Raw genomic sequence first — 20758 nt, 5'->3', positions numbered from 1 at the left:
GAAGCCCGCGCGCCGCCACGAAGAGTAGCCCCCGCTCGCCGCAACTAGAGAAAGCCCGAGCGCAGCAACGAAGACCCAACGCAGCCAAAAATAAATAAATCAATTAGATAAACAAATTTATTTTTTTTAATGGTACAAATGAACCTATTTACAAAGCAGAAATTGAGTCACAGATGTAGAAAGCAAACTTATGGTTACCAAGGGGGAAAGGCAGGGATAAACTGGGAGGCTGGGACTGACCTATACACACTACTATTTATAAAATAGGTAACTAATAGGAACGTACTGTATAGCACAGGGAGCTCTATTCGGTGCTCTGTGATGACCGATGTGGGAATGGCGTCTAGAAGAGAGGGGAGATATGTATACGTATGGCTGAACTGCTTTGCTGCACAGCAGGAAACTAACACAACACTGTAAATCAGCTCTACTCCAATAAAATTAATTTTAAAAGTTTTTTAAAAAATAAAATAAAAAGACAGATAGAATGGCGTTGGAAGGGGCACAGCGAGTGAGCAAAACGGAGAAACAGAGGGAGGGAGAACGGTGAGAGTGGGTACAGAGCACTGACAGGTGTACAGGGCAGGCCAGGAACAGTGGCGTGGTCTATGCGAGACACCCTCACCTCAACTTCGTGGCTCCTGGTAACCGGAGCCTCCCTGGACGTACTTCAACTTGCCCATCCTAACCTGCTCTGGCTCCCTATTGCCTCCCAAAGGGAGCCCCCTGTTCTCCTGTGGCAGTAAAGGCCCCCTTGGATCTGCTTGCCCTGCCCCACCGCTGCCTCTCTAACCCCACACACTCTCCCACCTCCTGCCTTGGCAAGAGGCCCCCATTTGGGGCCACCAGGACTCCTATCCCTCTTTTCCTGTGTCCAGGCCATTATAGGTAGTGCCCAGACCCACGTGTTTTAATGCCCTTGAGTCACACAGGAAGAGAAATTACTGTGAGAAAACACGTTAACGAGCCCATCAAGGGGCTCTGGATTTCCACTCCCCACTGTGTTATGCACAGATTTTTTTTTTTTTTTCTAAATCCATCTGTTTAAGTACAAAGCCTACACTGGTTTCAAGAACAATGTTAACTAAACGGGGTCACGGGCAGGTGGGGTACAGACTCAAAAAGGGATACCTGATTGAAGTCTGGGAGTCAAGGTCTCATTTGAAACGGACTCCCCTCCTCCCGGAAGCCTTCCAGGATTTCCCCCACTCTCTACTTTTCCTCTGACTGCTCCCAAGGCTCAGAGGAAGGAGGGATGGGAGACGGTGGACAGCTTCAGAGAGGAGGTGTACTGGGGCTGGACCTGGAGGCTGAGTCCAGGTGGCCCAGGAAGGAAGGGAGGAGGAGGTTCCCAGAGGGAACAAAACAGGCCGAGGGAACAGCGGGAACCAAGACAGAGGTGGGAAGGACAGGACTTGCCCCTTGGGCTCCCAGACGCGGGCCAGTTCAAGCTTCCGGTTCCCCCTTTCATCCTAAACCCACCTTCTCGCCTCCTCTCTGTTTCCCTTGTTGCAGACTTTGCCCTCCTTCCCGTTCCAGTGCGTGGAGAGCCACGGCTTGGTGCAACCATGGCCAGGTTGCAGCTGTGAAGTTGGGGTCACCTTTTCTTTCCAGTCCCAGCCTTAGAATAGGAAACGTCACACCGGTTTTGTGGCCCCGCCTCTCCCCACCCAAACCTCCTCTTCCCCTTTCTCATCCAGCCAGTAGCACAAGAGGTACTGGTACAAGGCATTCAATCCAACCCCTCATCCTGCAGGTGGGGGAAACTGAGGCCAGAGAGGGAGGATGCCCAGCCCAGGTCAAGGGCAGAGCCACCCTGGAACCCCAAGTTGCCGAGCCCCCGACCTCTTTCTCCCCCACTCTTTGGCCACCGGCTCACCTTCCTTCCTCCTTCTTCATAGCCCAAACCTCTGCCCTGTCCCCCTGGTTTCCTTTCTCCACCGGCTCCACTCCTTCCTCCTCCTCCCTGTCTCCCTGCCCTGAGCAGAGCTGCTGGATTCTTGGTCTCCATCTTTCTGTGTGTGTCCATCTCTGCGGTTCTATGTCTCTCTCGCTCTCTCCTGGATCCCTCGGCATATCCCTCTCGCCCTCACCGGGCCAACCTTTCTGGCTATCGCTGTGCCGTCAATGTGTCTTCTCTCTCCCTCTCTGTGTGTATGCGTCTCTCACTGTCTTCCTGTTGTGTTTCTATTTTCGTTCTGCCTCTTTCTCCCTCGATCCCCCAGTCCCCACCCCTCCCTTCTCTCCCCCTCTCGTGGCCACACTCCTCAACCAGTTCCAGCTTTCTCCCACTCTCTCTCCTGCTCTCTTTCCTGAGGCCCACCTCTCCCTCTCACATCCCCTCCACACCCTCACGCGCACAACTGCCCACCCCACTCCCATCATCCATCAGCCCCAACGCCTTCCAATTAAGAGCTTTCTGGCCGCCCCCGTCCCTGCCCCCCACAGGAAGGAGCGGGCACCAGGGCCAGGGTCTGCACCAGCCCTGCCAGGCTGGACGGGGAATAGGCACCTTCCAGAAGCTGGGAGGGGACCCGGACAAGACCGCCAGGGAGGGGCGGAAGGGCGTCAGAAAGGAAAGCGAGGCACTCCTCCAGCCTGGACCCCGAGCACCGAGCATGAGACCAGCTATTATTCTAATAAACTCGGCACATCTTGCCCTCACGCCAGCTGCTGCACACCCTCTCTTATTCTGTGGATCTCATTTATTCCTGATTAGCGAAATCACCTGTTTGTCAAATAGGGCCAGCTCGGTGAGACATTAAATTGCACTGAAGCTGAGGGGGTGGGGTGGGGACCACTGCAGGCAGCCAGGACGGTAGAGGGAAGAAGGGGGAGGGGGGTGGAGGCGACTTAAGCTCTGACTTTGCTCTGGCCACACGGCCAAGTCCCCAGCCCCGACTCCAACAGCTGACCCGTATCCACAGCCGGCTGGTGTGCGGGGATGGGATGGGGCTGGCAAGGCAGACGTGGAGGACAGTCAAATCTTCCAGTGCCACCAGCCGGGGAGGGTGTCAACCAAAGTTGCGGGGAGAGGAGCAGGAATCGGGCAACCCATTTCCACCCTTTGGAGAACTGGCGTGGGAGAAAGTCCTGCACCAGTGGATTTTCATGCAACAAGGCAGTTGCATTTCTCCAGCAAGGAAAAGTGGTTTCTCATCGCAGTTAAGCACACAAGACCCAGAGTCAGGCAGAGGTGGGTTCAAATCGACCTTTGGCTCCTCTCTGGCTGTGCAAGCTCAGGAAGGTCACTTCACCTCTCTGAGCCTCTCTCTTGCAGCTGTAAGATGGGGCTAATGCCAGTACCTACCCCGTGAGGCTGTCCAGGCAATTATTCAGTGAGTCAGCACACAGACAACACTTAGCCCAATGCCTGGGTCAGAGAAAAAGATGAGACTCATCCTGTGAGCATATCAGCCTGTAGCCAGGTCGAGAAGGCAGCTGTAATATCACCACGGCTTCTGACTCCATTACTACCCTTCGCTTCCTCCTTGAAATCCCCTCTCCCTGGCTTTCGGGACCTCCCATAATCACCCTGTTCCACTCTAAAGCGCCAGCTCCTTGAGCGCAGGCTCCATGGCTTCTTGGCTCACCTCTAACCCACAGTATATGTTCAGAAACTGTTTGTTGACTGACTGATGGACCAATTGCCTCCTAGTTCTCTGGGACTTCTTGGATGCCATTTTCCTCCTATGCTGTAGCCCAGAGCTGTCTAGTAGAAATATAATGCAAGCCACAAATATGATTTTAAATTTTCTAATAGCCTCATTTTTTAAAGCAAAAGGGAACAAGCGAAATTAAATGTATTATCTAGTTTATTTAACCCAACATGTCCAAAATACTATTTCAACATATAATAAAGGTTTTAAATCACTGATAAAACATTTTACATTCTCTTTTCCACTCTAAGTCTCTGAAACCCAGTGTGTATTTTACATTTATAGTGCATATCAATTCAGATTGGCCACATTTCAACTGCTTAATAGTCACCTGTGACTAGTGGCCACCATATTGAAGGGCTTAGTTCTAGAACTTGGCTAGTCAAGGCCAGCAGCACACCTTGAGGGTTTCTTAGAAGTGCAGAGTCTCCCAATTTACCCCACGCCTCCTGAATCAGAATCTGGGCTTTAAAAAAACTTAAAATTTTGAGATATGGTAGATTCACATGCGGTTGTACAAGCAGTACAGAAAGATCCTGTGTACCCGTCACCCAGCTTCCCCCAATGGTAACATCTTTCATAATCGTAGTAAAAATCACAGCCAGGAAATTGATCCACACACCCTATTCAGATTTCACCAGTTTTACTTTCCCATTTTTCATTTTCACTCATTCTCCTGCGTATTTAGTTCTGTGCAATTTTGTCACCACCACAGTCAAGACCCAGAACACCCATCACAAGGACCCCTTGTGCGACCGTGTTAAACCCACAGCCGCCTCCCCCCACCCCACCCCCACCCCCGGCTCCTTTCCAGCCAGATCCCCTGGCGATTCGTGCTCATGTTAACTTCGACAATCAAACACAGAGAGAGTTATCATCTCTTATATTTTCTTTCAATCCCTTGATTCCCTTGAGGGAGAAAGTCTCTGTGTGTAAACAATATTTCTTTAACACCTCTCTAACCCTTGCTAACCTGTGGGGTCTCTTGCCATCTCAGGTTCCTCATTTGTGCAATGGGAACAAGAATTACATCCATCCGCGGTGCTGCAGTCGGGATTAAATGAGGTGATGCGGGCTTTGCGTCTGAAGGGCTGAGCCAGTGCAAAACCCTAGGAATCTGCCCCACCCCCCGGGCTTTCATTCTTAAACACAAGCTTCAGGCACTCTATGCAACGCTGTGTACAATCCATCGGGATGTCTGGAAACAGCCTTCCCGTTCAACCGGAGGAAAGGGTTAGACTCATGACAGCACACGCATGCCTTGGAACATCTTGCGGTATTTAAAAATTCATGTTCTAGGTGTCTATTAACAATCAAAGAGGGATAGTCATGTCATTTGATTAGCTTTTAAAATGAAAGAGAAATATGTTATGTGGTCCATGTAAAAATTCAAACAGCTCAGATATGTATATATAATATACACTTATATTCCCCTATTCCCACTCTCGTTGCTCCAATGTCAGAGGAAACCACGGACTACAATTTTCTGTGTATCCTTCTGGACAGATACAAAACACCCACATGTATGAGTGTGTGTGTGTGTGTGTGTGTGTGTGTGTGTGTGTGTGTGTGTATTTACACAAAGGGTGTCAGGCTCTATACACAGATCAGCAACTTGCTTTTCTCACTCCACCATATGCGTGCTAGGTCATTAAATGAGAAAAGCAAGTTACATAATGACATCATCAGCTTGATCCTAATTTTGTAAATATACGCATAGGAGATCTGGAACTCCATATCCAAAAGATAAACAAGTAACAAATCCTCATAACTGGTGCGGGGAGTGGGAGAGGGTGGGGAGAAATATTGAAGACCGACATTTTTGTGTGTGTGTGATATGCGGGCCTCTCACTGTTGTGGCCTCTCCCGCTGCGGAGCGCAGGCTCCGGACGCGCAGGCCCAGCGGCCATGGCTCACGGGCCCAGCTGCTCCGCGGCACGTGGGATCCTCCCGGACCGGGGCACGAACCCGCGTCCCCCGCATCGGCAGGCGGACTCTCAACCACTGCGCCACCAGGGAAGCCCCAAGACCGACATTTGATAGCCAGTCCTATAAGGTACACAGCAGTCACCTTCCTGAGCCTCAGTTTCCACATCTGTAAAATTGGAGAGAATCAGTGGTTCCCAACCAGGGGCAATTTCCCCTCTGGCCCCCGGGGGTCACTTGGCAATCTCTGAAGACATTTTGGTTGTCACAACTGCGAGGTGGTGCCACTGGCATCTAGTGAGTAGAAGCCAGGGAGGCTGCTAAAATATCCTCCAAGGCACCGGACAGCCCCTCACAGCAAAGAATTATTTGGACAAAAATGTCAGTGTGCCAAGGATGAAAAAACTTCGATATAGAACCCCTGCACACCCCCTGGGGCTACCGTGAGGCTGCAGGAGGTGCCGATGACAGGACGCTTTTGTTATCACCGTCACCGTTATTATTATCATTGCGGCGGTTGCCTGCACGGGCAGCAGTGGTGAAGAGCTGACTATTTTTTACACCTCAAAGCTGCTGCCCATTGCCCAAGCCCCAGCCCACAGAAGCCACTGGGCTGATTCTCCGTTCAGGTGAGCACACGACTGTCTCAACATTTGCTCCGGGGACCAAGCCATAGGAGGACCCCTCCTTTCCCTGCTTGAGGCCAGAGGCAGCCGGGCACAAGGTGGACGCGCGGGCGGGCAGGCTGGCTGAGGCGTCCGCAGGCCTGGCGTGAAGCCCCAGCTGGCGGCTGACCAGCTGGCCGAGCCCCTGAGTGGGGACCCAGCTGCCCAGCCCGGGCCCCGGCCCTCTCTCCCTTCTCCGGCTGCTCCCAGGCAGCAGGAATTAGCACGAAGGCGTCCTTTGCACCTCCGGAGCTCATTAGTTCCCCGGGCTCATTCTCCGCCGAAGCTGGCGTCCTGCTTGTGGCATCACGCTCTACTGCTGGGCCTGTGATTGTGGCCGCCGGCCTCCCCGCCATCCCACCCGGGGGCCACTCCTTCCCATCTGCCTCCCTGCTCGGAATCCTTCCCCTTTGTCTTCTCCCCTCCGCCACCGCCCACCGTCCCACTTGACTCCGCGGCCTCCTTGGTACCTCATCTTTCTGCTCTCCTTGCTCTCCTGGCAGCGGGCACCCGAGCTTCCTGCTCTCCCCACTCTTCCTGAATCGAACCCTGAGCCTCCGAAGATGCACAGTCATGGGACCTGAAAAACTGACCTTGATCGTGGCCATTCTATAGATGTGAAAACTGAGACCAGGAGAGGGTGAGACTCGCCGGAGGGCAAAGAGTGAGTCAGAGGGTACTTCCCTGGCGGTCCAGTGGTTAAGACTCCGCGCTTCCAGGAACAAAGATCCTACCTGCAGCAGGGCGCAACCAAAAAAAAAAAAAAGATTGAGTTGGAGAATCACCACGCGTTCATTCGCTAAATATTTAAATATTTCTGAAGTCATCTTTGCAGGCTCAGTCACTGTGCTGCACCCCGAGAAGATGGCGTGAGCAAGATAGCCGCTGGGGAAGAGGCATAGGAGCAGGAGGGCCTCTACCTGTGCGAAAGCGCAAGGCTTGCTTCTCAGCTGCCCGGGACTTCTAGCCCGCTCCCCCTCCCAGCCTACCTTGAGCCGCAGCCATAGTCCCTGCCCTTGTGGAGCTTTCTGTCTAGATCTGGGATTGGCAAACTTTCTGCAGCGCCAGATAGTTGATATTTTTGGCTTTGCAGGCACAGTCTCTGTTGCAAGTTCTCGTCTCTGCCATTGTACGGGGAAGGATGCACACCGATGGGCATTGCCGTGTTCCAATAAAACTTTATTTACAAAGACAGACTGTGGGCTGAATTTGGCCTGAGGGCATTCATTGTCTAACTCCTGGTTTAGGGGGTTCCTGATTCTTAAATTTCTCCTGGCCAGCAGCCCCACTGATTTCCTTTTGCTTAGTTACATGGGGTTGCATTTGGACAAAGGGAATTTCTACCTTTACGTTCCCCACCCAAGGGCTGGCTGGGGGGCAAATGTTGACCAGAAGGTCCACCCCCCAGAGGACAGTGGCTAGAAACTTAAAGAGTTGGGTATGCTTGGTCATGGTGGCCAGCCTGGGTGCCCCCAGCCTAAGTCTGCAAGTGAGTCCTGGTCATGTGTCCACATTCAGACTGTTGCCTACAGACCGGTCTCCTGGCTCCAGGATGGACTTTTCCGGCCCTGCCCTGCAGCCTCCTGCAGTCTCGGGGCCCAGGGAGATGGCCTTAGGCTGGGAATTGAGCTGCAGGCTTCTTTTCCTGGCTGAAGTCTCTGAATCAATGCCTTGGTTTCCCCATTATTAACACTGGGAGGGGGGTCCCTGATTTTCCTCAAGACTGGGACCCAGGAGAATCAGAAAGCACAGTGCACATGTGTGTATGCACCCATACACAGACCATGCCCGGAATTATCCATTCACTCCCGAAGGGAGGTGGGAAATCTTACCTCTCACATCCACATAGCGCTATCCTATGAACACAAGTCAGCTACACTGGGGTGGGGTAGGTAGTGCAATGGTGAAGGAGGTGAGCTCGGAAGCCCAGCTGCACCCCTTCGTAGCTGAGAGGCCCCGGGCAAATGGTGTCATTGGAGCCTCCATTTCTCCTCTGCAAGATAGGAATCACTGTGGCTCCCATCTCCCAGGGTTGGAATGAGGCCAAGGTGTGACTGCATGGGAAGCCCTTAAGCACCACCTGGTAGGTAGCACACATGTCAATAACAATAGCCACTGTTATCATATCATCATCACATCATTTGATCAAAATACTCCGGGTGGTCGGATGAGAAGAAATGTGTCATTATTCCCATTCTGCAGATAAAGAGACTCGGGAGAAGTCATACACCCAGCGTAGTGGATGCTATGGTGTGCCAGCCGGGCCCCACACTGACACTCATTCCCCAGCTGTTGGCGGTGGTGGCTTCTAAGGGTTCCCAGCTGCAAGCCCTCCCCAGGACCTGCCAGGGGCTGAAGGGAGACAACTCACTCAAGGTTCTGCTCCTTCCAGAGCAGCTCATGTCCAATGACTTGTCGATGGAGGGAGTACACAGGCCAAGCCGCCTTTGCCTCTATTGGGGGCGCCTCCGAGAGGTCAGCCCAGCTCCAGAGCTCCCCTGAGATGGGCTGGGGCCGCTGTTGCAACCACATTCCAGGCCAACTTCTTCCTCTGCCCACCCTGCTTCCCTCACTTCCTCACGGGTGCTGATCCCGAGAGCACTCCCCAGCAAAGCACCTGCAGGCCCATCGCCACCCCAGGGTCTCTTTCCAGGGAACCTTTCCTGAGACACTCAGTTAGCAAGTGGTGGAGTCCAGACCAGAACTTGAGCCCTTCCTGCCTTTCCTTTGGAGAGACTAGAAATGTGAGTCAGCTGATGGCAAGGACGCCCAGTTGTACTTTCCTTGTTGGCCGTGAGCTTCTTTAGCTTGATGGCAACATGAGGGTACTATCAGTGACCCCAGCAACAGAGGCGTTTCACCACTTCCGGGCAAGCCTCGTGCCGGAACCCCCAAACTTGAGCGTGCACCTGGATGACCTGCAGTGGGGATGGTTGCTGGAACAGAGTGCTGGACCCCGTCCTTGGAGTTTAGGATTCAGTAGGTCTGGGGCGGGACTTGAGAATTTGCATTTCTAAAGGTTTCCAGGTGATGCGGATGCTGCCAGTGGAGGAAATACACTTTGAGAACCATGAGATGAATGGATAAAGGCGTAAAGTCTAGATTCAAAGAGACCTGTATTTAAATCCTGACACCACCATTTGGGTGCTCTGTGATCTTGGACAAGTTACCTAACCTCTCTGAACCTCCATTTTATTATGGGGGAAATGGATGTGAATGGAATCTACTCTGCAGAGTTAACTGGAAGATCCAAAAGATCTTGAACATAAAAACACCTTTCACAAGGCAAGTGCTCAAAACATGAAATCCGTAATCATTATGTCCCAGTACTACGCTAGGGCCCTGCCTATGCATAAGCTCACTATTATGGTAGCAGATGGCCCCCTGTCTTCAACTCCCAAGGCTGCCTTGTCCTGTCTGCCTGCCTCTCACCTTGCTGGCTGGTTCTCCCCATTTTGGGGAGGTGCAAACTGAGGCGGTGCCTTGCCCAAGGTCAGAGGCTCAGCCAGGACTCAACCGTTCTCACCGTCTTTCATCCCTGTCCCCTCTCGAGACCCGGGCTGGGCTCCTCTGGCGTGAAGTCTTCCCAAACGAGGAGAGAATAAAGAGCTTTCTGTCCACAGCAGAAGAAAAACAAACCCACTGCCTTCCATTCCTCACTAAGGAAATGATGGATTTCTGTTATTGTTGTTGTTGAAATCACTACCAGGGGAAATAGATCAAGGGACACTTTGCCGGTGAGAGAGCTAGCTGTGTCACCGAGGAGAAGAATATGCATCTCTGCCACACTTATTGCCTTCCCCTTGGCACGCTGCTTCTCCTTGCCACAAACCTCAGGGTGGGGGCAGGCCTGGAGTCAGAGGGGCCAGCAGCTGGTGTTCGTGCATGAAGGAGAGCTGACGAGGCCACGGCTGGGGGCGAGGGGCGGTCTTCTGCCTTATCCATCCCTTTTCCTCTTCCACATCCCCACTTCCCTCCCTCCTACATGTATTTTTTGAGGGGGGTAAACCAGTTAAATATCTAATCTGATTTTTCCCCTTGTATAGGTGGTGATGGGGAGGGAAAAGATGGTGGTCAGAGATGGGGAGGACACAGAAAATATTGTCTACAGGGGACAACTTCTCTGGAAATACATTTGTGGTCTGTTTGAAAACCAGCCACACATGCCACATATTCTGGGGCCATTTTGCTTTCAAATATTCTGTATTGCTGCCACCACAAGAGACACACAATCAGATGTCTATATAGAGTATCTGGAGCTTTCAGTCTAGCAGAGAAGATTAAATGGGCGCATGCATCTGTGCGTGTGTGTTTCAGTGCCTTTATGCACTAGTTCTGCTCTAGTGTAGACAGATCTACAGTGTAGAAAGATCTGCTTTGCCTATCTGTCCTTTGGTAAACCTTCAATATTTCACCAAAATCTTGGGATGAGACCATGTGGATCTGACCTCTGTTAATATTCTCACCAGCTTCCCTTTCCTGTACCCTCAAGCCTCAAACGAAGAAGTGGAAAGAACATGGGTTTTGCACTCTGTTTAAACGCCGGTCCACCGAATTACCCACTGTGTGACCTCGGGAAAGTTTTTTAAAACTCTGTGAGCCTCAGTGTTTCCATCCATAAAATCGGATCACTTGGTCTACCCCTAGGGGATTAAATGAGAGGATTAACTGAGAATAATCATGTCTATTAAATGCTCAAAAAATAATAATAATAAACATATAGAGAACTGTGCCAGGCATCATTCTAGGTGTTTTCAGACGGATTAACTCATTTAATCTTTGCAAGAACCTTATAGAGAAGGTAGTACTATCATCTTCATTTTACAGGTGAGGAAACTGAGGTGCAGAAAAGTAAGGCAACTTGCCTAGATCGGGCAGCTAGAAGGATGCAGAGCCGGGATTCCAACCCAGGCAGCCCTGCTCCAGATCCAATGCTCTCAAGCATTCCACAATTCTGTGCAGTAGATACTCAACGAAAGTTGATTCAGTCCCTCCCTCTCTTTTCTTTTTCCTCCTATTGCTCTCCATTCACTGCCTGCCTCCACCAAGGGACTGACCAAACCCCAGCCCTAAATCCAGATGTTCCTGAGACCCGAAGGTTTGACCTCACGCTGACCAGCACCCAGTTGCTTGACTGAGGTTATTTCTTCCCCGTTTCATCCATGGAGTCATTTCTGGTCATTGACTTAGGACTGGCTTGTTCGGATTCACCCTCAAGGACCGCCGTGGTCCCAAAACCTCTGGGAATGCTGACCCTGAAAACATCAGGGATCGAGGTTACACATACATAGCCTCTCCTGTCGTTCAAAGCATCTGGCAGAAGAGGTGCCAGGGTGTCTCCCTCATTCGAAACCTTCGCTTTGGGGAAACATTCCCTGCTCTGATCCTACTCTACTTCCTCAGGCTCTCAGCAGAGAGCTTTGCTGGCTCAGCAACCCCCATAACACCCAGAGTGAAATGGCCTCATTGTTAAACCTCAGCAGTTTCTTCTCTGGGCAAAATCGTCATCCCCAATAAATCCCCGAGGCCCCACCTCCAGCTCAACCTCGGGCCTCCACATTCCCTGCCCCGCACCTCTTGGAGGGTCGGATGTGCCTGCGTTGGGTGTTTATCAATATCTACTATCCCGGGAAGAATGTGTGGGAACTCTGAGGGGGAACTTGACCATGGAGAGCAGCTTGGCAGAAAAGGAGACGCGGGCAATAATCTGAGGGAGAAGGACACTCTTCGGGGGCAGCGACCAATCCAGCCAGAGCATGGGGATGTGGGTGGCGTGGCTAGATAGGGGTTCAGAGACCCTCGCAGGTCAGCCCAACGTGTTTGTACTTGACCTGATGGGCAGCAAGGAAATGTTGAAGGGTCCGAACGGATGTAAAGGACTCGGCTTCCTGATGGTGAAAGAGCAGTGGCATGTGCCTGTCTTGGTTTTGATATTGACCAGGGTTCTTGGCCGCCCCCAATCAATAGAAATTGACCAGAGTCCAGACAGGAAATTCAGGCAAGGCTTTATTGGGGCCACTGCCGCAGCAGGAGACAGCGAAACAAGTAACCCTTGTTTGCTCCCCAAGGGGGAGGCGAGCTGGTTCCTTATACGGGGGTCACATGGAAAATGCCATATACGCTATTCTCAGTAGCCAAGACAGAGGAAAGGCTCTGCTGAGTCCTGCAAGAAGGAAACTGATTTCACTTTGTTTTACCCAGGGGTGCCAAAGTACTTGACGTGTTTATCCTCCAAGGTTCAGATCCAACCCAGCAAAACTGGGCCAAGCAGGTGACTGGAATCTCAACCCTTATGAGCTGGAGGAAGATCACACACAGCTCTGTCCAATCCAACTTTCTGCAGTGCTGGAAGTGCCCTTTATCTGGGCTGTCCAGTATGGTAGCCACATGGAGCTCTTGGGCACTTAGAACGTGGCTAGCGCAACAGAGGAACTACATTGTTTTAATTTTAATTAAATTAACTTTAAACAACCACACGTGGCTAGTTATTTCCCTTATTGGGCAGCATAGCTTTACTACCTAATTTTTGCCCAATATCTGGGTTTTCTGTTGAGATTGGACCAACTGGGCATGGCGATTGGCATGAATGAGCCCTCCACAAATCACCATCTCCCTCCATTTTGTGAGCACTTAACTGTATGCCAGCACCACACCAATAGCTTGATCTAATCCTCCAACAACCCAGGCAGGTAGGTACTCTGGTCATTAAATCCATGTTCCAGTTATCACACAGAAACATGGGAGTATTCAGTGACATGTTCAAGCTCCCACAGCTAAAAAGAGATGGACCCAGGATGTGGGGCCGGGGTCTGCCTGACTCTTAATCCCTGTAGGTGTTTTTATGACCAGACTGGCTTCTAGAACAAGCCCGGAACAAGCCCCAAGATGCAGCACCTCTCTTTCCTCCAAGGGCCACATCCAGGCTAAGGAGACATTTGTTGCCCCATTAAGTGGCAGCTGGCCGCGTGAGGAGCAATGGACTGGACCCTGAGGAGGAGGGAGGTGAGGGGCTGCAGAAGTCGAGGGGGTCCCCGTGGGAAGCTCCCCCTCCCATCACCTCTGCCCGGCCTGACCCAGCCCCCAGCCTCACAAAGCAGCCCCGGAGGCCCCGCCCTCCCTGTCCCCTCCCCGCCCCCAATGGCGGCTGGGGCGTGTTGTGCCCCGCAAGCCAGGGTACGTGATCTCATACCTTTCATCCCTTGCCCGAGTCAGATAAATGGCCCCCCTCCTCTCCCTCTACAGCTGAAAGTCGTCAGGTCTAGCTAGGGTTTCTCCCACTTATGCAGCTCATGAATATTTAACAGCATCTGCCGTGGAGGCGATAAAGCCCTACCAATCCTTGACAAATATGGCCTAATCTTTTCAATTTCGGGGTGCAAATATGCCTTCTGAGTCCTGTTTGTCACCTAGATTAATGGCCCAGGGTCCCATAATCCTTTGGTGCTAATTCAAGTGGTGGCTAGTTGGCGTGTGCCTGCCAGGGGGATGCTGGGATATACACACGCACGCACACACATACACGAAGGAGTGATTAGTCGTGTGAGGATTACTTGTAGCATGTGTGTGAATGTGCCTCGTGTGTGTGGCTTGTGTGTATATATATATATGTACATATAGCCTATTGTCTTTGTGTATCACAACTCTGTTTACAGAGTATTTGGGTGTATGTTTCCAGGGGGAGTCGTGTCTGTGCCTGAGTGTGTATTCTGTTTATATGAGTGTGTCTGTGTGTGTGAGTATATGCAGGGGATACTGGAGATACGCCTGTGTATCTATGGGTGGGGAAATGTTGCACATAAATCAGTTGAGCTTCTGATCTGATCTTTGCCCCCTTGCATGGGTGGTGATGGGGCGGGAAGAGGTGGTGGTCATAGGTGGGGAGGCCACAAGAAATTATTGTCTACAGGGGACAATACGTTTGTGGTCTGTTTGAAAAGCAACCACGCATGCCACATATTCTGGGGCCATTTTGGTTTCAGATGTTCTCTGTTGCTGCCCCCATAAAAGACACAAAATCAGATGTCTATATAGAGTATCGAGCTCACAGTCTAGCAGAAGAGATTAAATGGGCATGTGTGTGTGTGTTCCAGTGCCTTTATACACTCGTTCTGCTGTAGTGTAGACAGAAATCCACAGTGGATTATCTCCTCTGCTCTCTCCCATTTCTCTGTCTCTCTGCCTCTGTCTCTCTCTGACAACCTTCAACATTTCAGCAAAAGGTTGAGCTGAGCCCATATGGATCTGGCCTCTGTTGATATTCTCATCATCTCAGTTTGCTTCCCTTCCAGGCCTCTTCTCAGCCCAGCAGGAGCTGGGGAAGGGAGACCAGGAAAGACCCAAATCCATCCTTTTCCCCTCTCCTCCCATCACTAGCAACTGCACTGCTCACCTGGGAGGGAACTGAGTCAGGGTAGTAGCAGCATGGCAGGTGGAGAGGGGCGGCGTAGTCCAGGATGGGGCTGGGAGGGAGGGAGTGAAATGCAAGGAGCAAAGAGCTTGGACCAAAACTGGGGACCAGTGCAGGATGTCCATCCTCACAGCGTGAGATGATGCCATGTCAATAAACCTGTGTTCAGACGTCAGACAAAACGCCCCCAACCCAAGGAAGAAGCAGGTGCCTTCCATTCATTCCTTGAACAAATATTTCTCTAACACCCACTACGTGTGCGTCTGTGCGCGACGCAGGTGGCTATCCATGGTGTTCGGACCTCGCTTTGTTCTGCGCTGAGGACACTGACCTAGAGAATGGGGTCCATCGCCCTTGAATGGGTAAGAGCGCCTGGTACCCTGAGACTTGAAATACAGCGTGCTAAGCTGCGGCGAGAAAAGTGGGGAATAAGATGGAAGCTCCCAGCCTTTGGCAGCAATGGCAAGACTGAGTATATATTTTTGCAGAAGCGGAGAGCTTCGTGGACAAAGGTCTCTTTATCAACCCCACCAAAACGCACCCCAGAAGGAACGAGACATAGGAAGTATGTTCAGTGGTCAGCAGTGTTGGGGCTGGAGTCAGATGGGGCCACTTTGTTGCTGCTTTTTACCATCTTTATTGGAGTATAATTGCTTTACACTGGTGTGTTAGTTTCTGCTGTATAACAGAGTGAATCAGCTATACATAAACATATATCCCCATATCCCCTCCCTCTTGTGTCTCCCTCCCACCCTCCCTATCCCACCCCTCTAGAGGGTCACAAAGCACCGAGCTGATCTCCCTGTGCTATGCGGCTGCTTCCCACTAGTTATCTATTTTACGTTTGGTAGCGTATATATGTCCATGCCACTCTCTCACTTCGTCCCAGCTTACCCTTCCCCCTCCCCGTGTCCTCAAGTCCATCCTCTACGCCTGCATCTTTATTCCTGTCCTGGATGGGGCCACTTTGAATCCTTTGCTCAGACACTCATAGGTTATGTGACCTTGAGCTAGTCATTGCTCTTTGTACAGATAAGTTTCCTCAGATGTAAGCGGGGTTAATAAGCAGCACTGTCACTCTCTGGGGCATGTGGTGAGGATTACGCATCTGGCACATGGTATGTGCTCATGAAAACGAGCTGTTTTTGTTGTTTTTGTTCACTCTCTCCTCCCTCGACGCTAGAAAAACTCCAAGAGTCAGTGCTGGCTTAAGGGGCTCGAGCCACAAACCTCCTTCCTGTGTCCTAGCCAGTAGGGAAAATAAACTATTTCAAGACCCTTCTCCCATTTGTAAGGAAAACTTGAATCGGGAAAAGTCCCCAAGCCTTTCCAGCCACCAGCATCTCCACCCTCTGGAGACTTGTATGTGTGGTGGCCCCTCTCGGATTACATGTATATCCATTAACACTTTTCCAGGACAGTGAATTCCTGATCTGAACCCTCAGCACATAGTAGGTGCTCAGAAACTATAGGTTTGGTTGACTTGTAGGGGACTTTACAGTCTCCCAAAGCCTTTCCTGCCTGTTTCCCCATTTGGTCATCACCAAAACTCAACGGGGGCAGAGAACAAGGAGAGAAGGCCTTATGGAGCTGATGAGGAAAGTCAGTCAGGATCACAAAACAAGCGAATGACCAAGCGAGGCCCGGGGTCTGGATTTGCCAAATCCCAGGCCACTGGCCGAAGGACATAAACAGATGATCCCAGCGAAGAATAAACAAATGACCTGGCATGTGGTCTGTGGCAATGGTTTCTCATTCTTGGGACATCTGGGGCCAGCTAATTTTTTGTTGGGAAGGCAGGCCTGTGAATTGTAGGATGTCTAACAGCATCTCTGGGCTCTACCCACTAGCTTCCAGTATCCTCCTCATTTTGGAGACAACCAAAACTGTCTCCAGACCTTGTCAGCCATCCCCTGGATCCAAAATTGTCCCCGACTGAGAACCACTGTGCAGCCTTACTGTTCATCAAAGAAGGGCAAATTAAAACTTTGAAATGTCATTTACAACCCCTACACCACTTTTCAAAACCTCAGCAGCCAACGCTTGCAATGTCTCTGGCAAATGGTGAAAGCATCCCAAGATGGCTCAAATAAAAAGATTTTAATGAAAGGGATGCTTATGGAGATATAAGGAGAACTGAGAGAACCCACCAGAAAGGTTGAGGGACCCGGAGGTTATCAACAGTGGGGAGCTGTCCCCCAGCCCTAGTGCTGAAGGGGGAGGAAACAGTGCTAGGAAAGCACAGTGAGGGTCGGAGGAGGGACCGTAGTAGCTGTAGTCTGGAGGAACAACAATGGCCCAAGACAGTGTAGAAGCCGGAAGGGAGCCAGGAAGAAATACCCCAACCTTTCTCTCCCACTTCCAGTCTTCTGCTGGAGCCTTCCACTGGCCGAGCCCTATGTAAGCCCAAAAAACAAGAGAGCCCAGGAAGTATATTCACCTTCATAGGGCACAGAGCAGGGCAGAGGAAGGTGGAGAATGAATGGGTCAACGGGGAATAACCAGCACCCTGCTCAATGCATTGAACCCTTCCTTGCAAATGTATTCTAAGAGAAACAATTCCTTGGAAGCCAAAAGATGGACGTACGAAGATGTTCGTGCAGTGTTATCTATAATTCTCCAAATGTGCTCCTAATCCAGTGTTTTTCCTACTACAAAATACCCTCCTGGGACATCCCTGCTCCAAAAAGAGGCTCCATCACTTGTCCTACTGGCTCCTAGGATTTCTGAGACCTGGAAGGGGAGTGGAGAGTTATTTAATTTTTTAAAAACATCTTTATTGGAGTATAATTGCTTTACTATGGTGTGTTAGTTTCTGCTTTATAACAGAGTGAATCAGCTATACATATACATATATCCCCATATCTCTTCCCTCTTGCGTCTCCCTCCCACCCTCCCTATCCCACCCCTCTAGGTGGTCACAAAGCCCTGAGCTGATCTCCCTTTGCTATGCGGCTGCTTCCCACTAGCTATCCACCCCACGTTTGGTAGTGTATATATGTCCATGCCACTCTCTCACTTCGTCACAGCTTACCCTTCCCCCTCCCCATATCCTCAAGTCCATGCTCTAGTAGGTCTGTGTTCTATTCCCGTCCTACCCCTAGTCTCTTCATGACATTTTTTTTTCTTAGATTCCATATATATGTGTTAGCATACAGTATTTGTTTTTCTCCTTCTGACTTACTTCACTCTGTATGACAGACTCCAGGTCCATCCACCTCACTACTCTCAATTTCGTTTCTTTTTATGGCTGAGTAATATTCCATTGTATATATGTGCCACATCTTCTTTATCCATTCATCTGTTGATGGACACTTAGGTTGCTTCCGTGTCCTGGCTCTTGTAAATAGAGCTGCAATGAACATTTTGGTACAAGACTCTTTTTGAATTATGGTTTTCTCAGGGTATATGCCCAGTGGTGGGATTGCTGGGTCCTATGGTAGTTCTATTTGTAGTTTTTTGTTTTTGTTTTTGTTTTTGGCGGTACGCAGGCCTCTCACCGCTGTGGCCCCTCCCCCCGCGGAGCACAGGCTCCGGACGCGCAGGCTCAGCGGCCATGGCTCACGGGCCCAGCCGCTCCGCGGCACGTGGGATCTTCCCGGACCGGGGCGCGAACCCGCGCCCCCTGCATCGGCAGGTGGACTCCCAACCACTGCACCACCAGGGAAGCCCAATTTGTAGTTTTTTAAGGAACCTCCATACTGTTCTCCACAGAGTTATTTAATTGTTTTTATTCCAAAGCTTTGCATCTGGGATGTTTTCCCAAGACTGCAGCATGGAGATGAAGGCCATTTTTGCTTTCAGAGGCTGGGAAACTTTCCGAGGAGTAATTGCCTGACCACGAGGGGCGTACCACTTACAGTTACGAAGTGGGTTCTTCATGCCCACGTCGCATGCACTGTCTCTCTGTGCCTTATCCTGGCCTTGGGAGGCTTGTTATTATGCCTGCCTTGTGGATGAGGGAGTGAGGCTCAGAGAGGTGAAGTCACAGCCCAAGGACACACAAGGATGGCCCAATCCTGGAGGGGCACCTGCTGGGAGCCTCCTGTTCCCCCACCTCACACGAGCACTTCCCTCCCACCCCCGCCTTGATCTAGCATTTGCAGCGAGCCATCTAGTAGAGGCGGGACCAGCGGTGATCGAGAAAACAAAAAAATTAAGGAGCTGGAGGCTCTCAGCCTCCTTGCCTCCTGCCTCTCAGCCCCTCCCTCAAGCTCCCTCCTGCCTGTCTTCCCTTATGGAATTCTCCCCTGACAGTCTTTAAGTTCCCTTGCATCCTTCCTGGTCTTCTTTCTCCCCTGTCCCGTCTTCACCCCTGCTCCGCTCTCCTGGTCCTCTTTGGGGCACTGGGGCACCTCTACCTTCTCTGTCCCCGCTTCCTCCATCATCACACACCTCTGCCCCCTTCCTCATTTCTTTCTCACCTCCTTTCTTCATCAGCCTCTCTCTCGCTGGGGCCCTGTCTTCCTTCTCTCTCCTCTTTTCTCCCCTTTTCCTCTCTGCCATCCTCCTCCTTCCTCTCCGCCCCCACCCCATCCATCTTCCCCTCTTCCTCTCCCCGCCAACCCCTGCCTCCTTTGCTTCCTGACAGAGAGCGGTTGGAGAAAGATGGATGGAAATGACACGCTGGCCCTGGCGTGACTGCCACCCGGTGATGCATTGGGAGCCGTCGTCGTCTTTCTGCGGGAGCCATACAGATGAGACGGTGACCCCTTGCCGCGCGGGGTCAAGGACACAAGAAGGACAGAGGGCTGGAGCCTGAGGAGGGAAGGTGGGCCAGCGGGAGCTGGTGGGCTCTCTCCTCTCTCTCTGGGCCTCCTCTTCCCAGGCCCCAGAAGGGCACCAAGGGCCCAGTCGGTCCCCTCTGCGGTCTGTGTCCCTAGGATGAGTACAAAAGTGGAGAGGGAAAGCCAGGGGCACGTGCACTAGGCGCAGCCTTAGGTAAGGAGTCAAAACTTTCTGTGCCTCAGTTTCTCCATTTGTGAAATGGGAACCATAGCCACCCACCTCACCGGGTCGTTGGAAGGATTAAATGAGTTAATCCACGTGCAGAACTTAGCCCTGCACACCTGGTACTAGGTGAGCACCGAGCGTGTGTAGTTATGAACCGTTATCACTGTGGCTGAATGTTGTCTGCAGACAGACAGCACGTGGCTGTACATTACATAAGAAGCACACAGCCCAGCGCCCAGGACAGGGGGTGGTGAGCGCTCCCATGGCCTGTGCGTTTGCTCGTGCCAGGCCCTGTTCTACGTCCCCACGGAGTACAGCCCAGGCAACCCCTTCAATGACCCCATGACGTGGGTGCTCTCATTCCCATTATACAGAGAAGGCAACTGAGGCCCAGAGTAGCTCATTATGTTATGTGCTAGTGACACGACTCCTCCACAGGGGGTACTTTAAGGCATAAAATGGGACAATTCTCTTCCCCAGTCATCTGCTGACACCAGCTTTGCGTGCAAAATCTGTGCCCCGAGATAGACACTTCCGTGAGTCACCTGTGGAATCTGGATAAAAACCATTTGTCCAGTGTCTGGGGTCTGGGCTGCTTTGGTTTCCTGGGCATCCTGTCTCATGACGTAGCCAAGCCCCCTGGCACCTGGCAAAGGGCTTGATTTAAAGAACTCGATCTAGTGCCTGCCAGATACTCCTGTAAAGGGACCTGGGTAGACACAACTCGAGATTTCCTGGGGCAAACAGAGTGAGGAGAAAGAACCCAGCCAACGACATAGCCCAATCTCTGGGCCCCAAACTGTCTTCCTGGAAAAAGTAGCTGTTGGCCTCTCAGAGTAGATCCCACCACGAAATAAGCATGCACAGGAACTCTGCCTGTGGACAAGACCCGATCTGAACTCTCAGAAAGTAATCAGGGTGTGGGATTAGAGGGGAATATTTTTCTCTTGCCTTTTGCCTGCTGTCCCAGTTAATGTGCTGCTTGTGAAATTAGAGACCATTTGGAGTAAAGGGGAAAACCTTGGGTTTTGACGTCAGACAGACTGCCTTTTACTAGCCATGGAGCTTGCTCAGTCACTGAAATCTCTGAGCCTCAGTTTCCTCATCTGCAAAATGGGGATGATAATAATACCTACCTGGTGAGGTGT

Source organism: Kogia breviceps, chromosome 15 (assembly GCF_026419965.1).
Source record: "Kogia breviceps isolate mKogBre1 chromosome 15, mKogBre1 haplotype 1, whole genome shotgun sequence".
Lineage (NCBI taxonomy): Eukaryota > Metazoa > Chordata > Mammalia > Artiodactyla > Physeteridae > Kogia > Kogia breviceps.
The sequence above is the reverse complement of the archived record's forward strand: the minus strand, read 5'-3'. Positions refer to the sequence as shown.